The sequence below is a fragment of the Perissodus microlepis genome, chromosome 17 (genome assembly GCF_051167445.1).
Source record: "Perissodus microlepis isolate ML-2025 ecotype Zambia chromosome 17, ASM5116744v1, whole genome shotgun sequence".
Taxonomy (NCBI): domain Eukaryota; kingdom Metazoa; phylum Chordata; class Actinopteri; order Cichliformes; family Cichlidae; genus Perissodus; species Perissodus microlepis.
In genome coordinates this window covers 35,658,570-35,664,099 of record NC_140477.1, presented here as the reverse complement: position 1 = coordinate 35,664,099, position 5,530 = coordinate 35,658,570, and the positions used below count along the sequence as shown (strand labels likewise).

The 5,530-nt window shown below is 41.1% G+C and overlaps 1 pseudogene; it reads left to right on the top strand.

The window, feature by feature from the left end:
- Nucleotides 1-3,891: 3,891 nt before the first annotated feature.
- On the top strand, nucleotides 3,892-4,833 carry LOC146370006 (transcription initiation factor IIB pseudogene; annotated as a pseudogene).
- The last annotated feature ends 697 nt before the right edge of the window (nucleotides 4,834-5,530 follow it).

The following is a 5,530-nucleotide window of genomic DNA, read 5'->3' as shown; positions in this document are numbered from 1 at the left end:
GACTCATCAAATAGTACCACTAAGGAGTTCCTGAGCATTATGGACTCTTTTAATTTTGTTCAACATGTATCAGGTCCTACTCACACAGCTGGGCATACTCTGGACTTGGTCTTCACCTGTGGTGTTTCCCTTGACCACATGAACTTAAATGATGTTTCTTTTAGCGATCATAAGTCAGTCTTTTTTAATGTATTGTTCGATTCAGAGTCTCTTCCCCAAAGTTTTATTAGGCGCAGGCGCTTTATTGATGACTCTGTCATTTTAAAGTTTTCTTCTCTTTTTAATTTTAAACCTTCTTCTGACGAGGTTGACATCCTTATTAATTCTTTTAATGAACACTGTCTTGCCATTCTTAATCAGGTTGCTCCTTTCAAAACTAGTCATTGCACTGTTAGTTCCTGCACACCATGGTTAAATAATCAAACCCGTGGTCTTCGACGCTCCTGTCGAAAAGCAGAGCGTCTCTGGAAGTCCACTGGGCTGGTTGTCCATCGGGAACACTTCAAAGAACTTCTTCACTTATATAATGAGTCAGTTAAAGAGGCCAGATCCTCTTACTTCAATAATCTCATAAATCGTCATAAAAATAACCCAAGAATTCTATTTGATACTATCAATAGTATTGTTTCTCCTCCAACTCAGCATGCTGTGTTACTTTCTGACGAAGACTGCAGCACTTTCCTCAATTACTTTGTAAATAAGGTGATGGACTTGAGATCCAAAATCTCCTCAAGTGCCTCCCCTTATGAAGATGCCCCTTGTTGTCCCGGGTCATTTACTTCTTTTTCTCCAATCACACTCAATGACTTAATTGCAGTAATAGGTAAAATGAAATCCTCATCATGCTCCTTAGATATATTACCTCCCTCTGTCCTGTCTGGGACTCTCACCAGCATTGGTCCCACATTACTATCCATCATCAACAATTCACTGAGGCAAGGCTGTGTTCCGTCCTATTTTAAACATGCTGAGGTAACCCCTATGTTAAAAAAACAGAATCTAGATCCTACCTCCCCTAGTAGTTATCGTCCTATTTCAAGATTGCCATATATAAGCAAATTTCTAGAAAAGATTGTAGAAAATCAGTTCAGGTCCTTACTATGCCGATTGCAGATTTTTGACCCTTTTCAGTCTGGCTTTCAAAAGCAGCACTCTACGGAGACCGCTCTCTTAAGGGTCTATAATGATCTACTAATGGCATCTGATGCAGGAAATTGTTGAAAGAGGGGGGAATCACATGTTTAGTGTGAATCCAATTAAAAGTCAGGTGGAGTAAGGGTATCAGTTCTTTTTCAAATTTCTTATACCATTCAGCAGGAAACCTATCACTGCATGGCACCTTGTTTGTTCTTAACTTCGCAATCGCTTTCTGAATTTCCTCTACTGTTATCCGTGCTGTCATGTGATAATTTTGTATTGTTCCAATAGAGGGTACATCTAAGGAGTCTAAAAACGTTTAAATATCATTTAAGTTAGGGCTGGGCAATATGGCCTAAAATCCATATCGCGGTATAATTTGAAGCATGTGCGGTAACAATATATGTCGCGATATATTCTTTTCTTCTGTAAAACGTATTTTCCACCACTATAAGGCACACTTAAAATCCTTTAATTTTCTCAAAAATCGAGAGTGTGCTTTTATGTATGAATTCTGGTTGTGCTTACTGACCTCAAACCGATTTGGGCACACAGAAATCTGTTAAAAAATGTTTTAGTACAACTTTGGTAAGCCGCGCTGCTTGGTGGATTGTCAGAGCATTACGGCTGCCGTAGTGAGGAGCTTCGCAGAGTAATCTGGGTCCAAAACGCCGTCCGCTTCAGGTCCCAAAGTCAAACGAACACAGAGAGTTAAAAACGGTCTCAATTATTTCATCTTTATCAATCAATCAATCAAAGCTTTATTCGCCACATGCAGGTTGCCCTGCAGTGAAATGGGACCCCCCCCCCCGACCTTACACACACAACACAGACATTACATGGGGATACAAGTCGGAGATCGGTAGCGTTACAGAAAAACACTGAAATGTACACTACAATGGGAAAGTACAAGAGGAAAAAAAGAGACCTCAACTCATGCTGTGCTTCCATGGTAGGACAGCATGAGAACAGGAAACAAAATAACTTCTTTAATAAAGTCATCAGTGTTGCTGCTTTACCAGGTGTAACAATTAAGTTTAACATCCAGGCATCCATGAAAACAGAATTTATTAAACTTAACGGAGTTACAAGTTAACAGGAAGTTAGCTCGCTAGTTTCCACCTAAACATGACATACCATGTTCTGACTGAGAGATTTTTGAAACTAATTCAAATGTACAGCTCTGCTACCACTTCCAACATAAATGAAGACAGAAAACTAAACAGCAGTGGCTTTTGCAGGGTTACTGAATTTGGACTACCTGGTATATAATGTTGTGCTACATGATTGCTAGCGACACAGCTATGTTAGCATAACATTAGAACAGTGAAGCTGGAGGATGAACGCCAACTTTTTTTCCACTCGATAAAAGTTAACATGAGGGATTCTGGTGGTCAGGGACAAATGCAATCGCATAGCAGGATGCTATACACGGGCCAAACTTCAGTCAGGAGAACAACTGAGATTATTCATCCACAATATGAGGTTAGTTATTAATATACTGCAACAACATGGGAATAGAACAGCTGCGAGAGAATTCAACATTAATGAATCAATGTTACGGAAGTGCAGGAAATGCAGTTTTTGGCTTTCCCCATATTTCAAAAGTGTTTCATCTTTTTGCTATGACTATCGCCCGGCATAATTTGCAGATGATAATGGTTGTAACAGGCGCAGCTTGATGACATCATCAACATGCGCTATCGCGGTAGAGCGGTATAGTCAAAATCTCTATCGTTGGCCAAATTTATATCGTTTCTATCTTATATCGTTTATATCGCCCACCCCTAATACAGATATAATAAGAGATTGTTGGATTGGAGTGGCAGATGTATCAGATCATAGTGGTATCTATTTAAAAATTAGCCAACCCTAGCCAACTTGGTTTCCATATAATCCTACCAGACAAACCTTAAATCCAACTTGTTGTTATGCATCTCCATGTACGCCCCTCATACATTGTTATAATAATACAGTCTAGTCCGTTTTGAAAGGTAGCCATATTAGCTTCGGGTGCTTGCTTGTCCTTGTTGTTCAGGTGTTTTATGTCTTTACCTTTGGTTTCTGGGGATTTTTTTATTCTTTGCTTTTGTTGTCCCTCCCCTCATATCACAAAGTTGTTTTGTCTAAAGCTTTAATTCGTGTTTTAGCTGAGTTTATCTGGTTGGCTTGCGGGAGCTCTGTACTTACGTGACAATACTGCTCTACTGTCACAAATCATCCTACTTTGGGAAAACGTCCTACCTTAAGTAGTTTATGCACATTTCTGCTGTCACAAAATAATTCCAGCACAAATTTAAGTAGATATGACGGTTTGCCACTTAACTTTGCCCATCAGAGTGTGCTTGTAGCTCATATTCATAAAGCCAAGACGGTTTGCCACTTCATTTTACCCGTTAAAGTATGCTTGTAGGTAACATTCACAAAGGTAGCATGGTTTGGCACTTAATTTTAGCTGATAAAGTATGCTTCTAGCTCATATTCACAAAGGTGGGATGGTTCGCAATGAATTTTAGCTGTTAAAGTATGCTTCTAACTCAGAATTAACCAAGGTAGGACCGGTACCGGTCCGTGAGTCATTTGGTACCGGGCCGCGAGAGTGAGACTCGGGTGTGAAATGTGTGGTTTTCAGGGTTTTTAGCGGTTTTTAGCGTTATTTTGTTATCGCTTTTTTTTTTTTTCGTTAACTTGGTTTTCCTGGGTTTTTTTCACGTGTGTTATGAATAAATCTTCTTTTTTTTCGGTACCGGTACTAGTTTTATTTTGTTGTATTTATCCACAACACCTTAAAGGCCGGTCCGTGAAAATATTGTCGGGCACAAACCGGTCCGTGGCGTTGGGGACCGCTGATTTAACCCTTTCATGCATGAATTATGACAACCTCAATCAGGATTTTTTTGTTAAGTATTTTTATTCATCTTTTCAATGTTGTCGTCGGGGTTGAATGCATTTTTTTAAAATTAAATTTATGTATGCTGTATGCATTTTTTCCATTCCTAGGAGAACCATGAGCAGCTCTGACCGGGCCATGCTCAACGCCTTCAAAGAGATCAGCACCATGGCGGATCGCATCAACCTGCCAAGGAACATCGTAGAAAGAACAAACAACTTATTTAAGCATGTTTATGAACAGAAGATTGTGAAGGGCCGAGCCAATGATGCCATCGCGTCAACCTGTCTCTACATCGCCTGCAGACAAGAGGGTGTGCCGCAAACCTTTAAAGAGATCTGCGCTGTGTCCCGGATCTCAAAGAAAGAGATCAGTAGGTGCTTGAGGCTGATTCTGAAGGCACTGGAGACCAGCGTAGACCTCATCACCCCCGGGGACTTCATGCTCCGCTTCTGCTCCAACCTCGGCTTACCCAAACAGGTGCAAATGGCAGCCACCTTCATCGCCAGGAAGGCTGTGGAGCTTGACTTGGTGCCTGGCAGGAGCCCCATCTCTGTAGCTGCAGCTGCCATCTACATGGCTTCCAAAGCTTCTGCAGAGAAGAAGACCCAGAAAGAAATTGGAGACATCACCGGTGTTTCAGATGTGGCGATCAGACAGTCGTATCGACTCATCTACCCACGGGCTGCAGAGCTTTTCCCCCCAGATTTAACATTTGATACACCTGTTGATAAACTGCCCCAACTGTGAAGAATACTCCTCTCGTACAGCACAAAAATTTTGTCCGTACCTACGAGATCACCACCATTATTATTGCTGTTTTTTCTTTTTTTTAATGGTGCGTGTTGGATTTGGAAGATTTTTCTTGTCCTGCCTTGGACAACACCAAAGTCACATTCCAGTGCTTAAATAAACAGCTTGCAGACTGCACTTGCAGTATTTCATTTGCGTGTATATACTGTACAATGTATATATGTCCAAGTGGGAAGTATAAGTGATACATGCAATTTTAGGCTGATTTCGCCTCTGTCAGTGCGCCCCAGGGTGGCTGCGGCTACAATGTAGCTTGCCATCACCAGTGTGTGAATGTGTGTGTGTGTGTGAATGGGTGGATGACTGGATGTGTAAAGCGCTTTGGGGTCCTTAGGGACTAGTAAAGCGCTATACAAATACAGGCCATTTCATACTGTACACAAAAAAACTTGTTTTTTTTGTAGAAAATTACCAGTTTCTATTTTGTTTTTTTAGGGGTGGCTGTAGCTCAGGTGGTAGAGCAGGTCATGATTGGAAGGTTGGTGGTTCGATTCCCTAGTCTGCATGCCAAATATTCTTGGGCAAGATACTAACCCCAAAGTGCTCTCCGATGCATCCATCGGAGTATGAATGTGTGTGAATGTCAGTTAGAAAGCACCTAGGAAAAATGTGCTTGTGTGAATGGGTGAATGCACAAGTTGTATAAAGCGCTTTGAGTGCTCAGAGTAGAAAAGCGCTACATAAGAACCA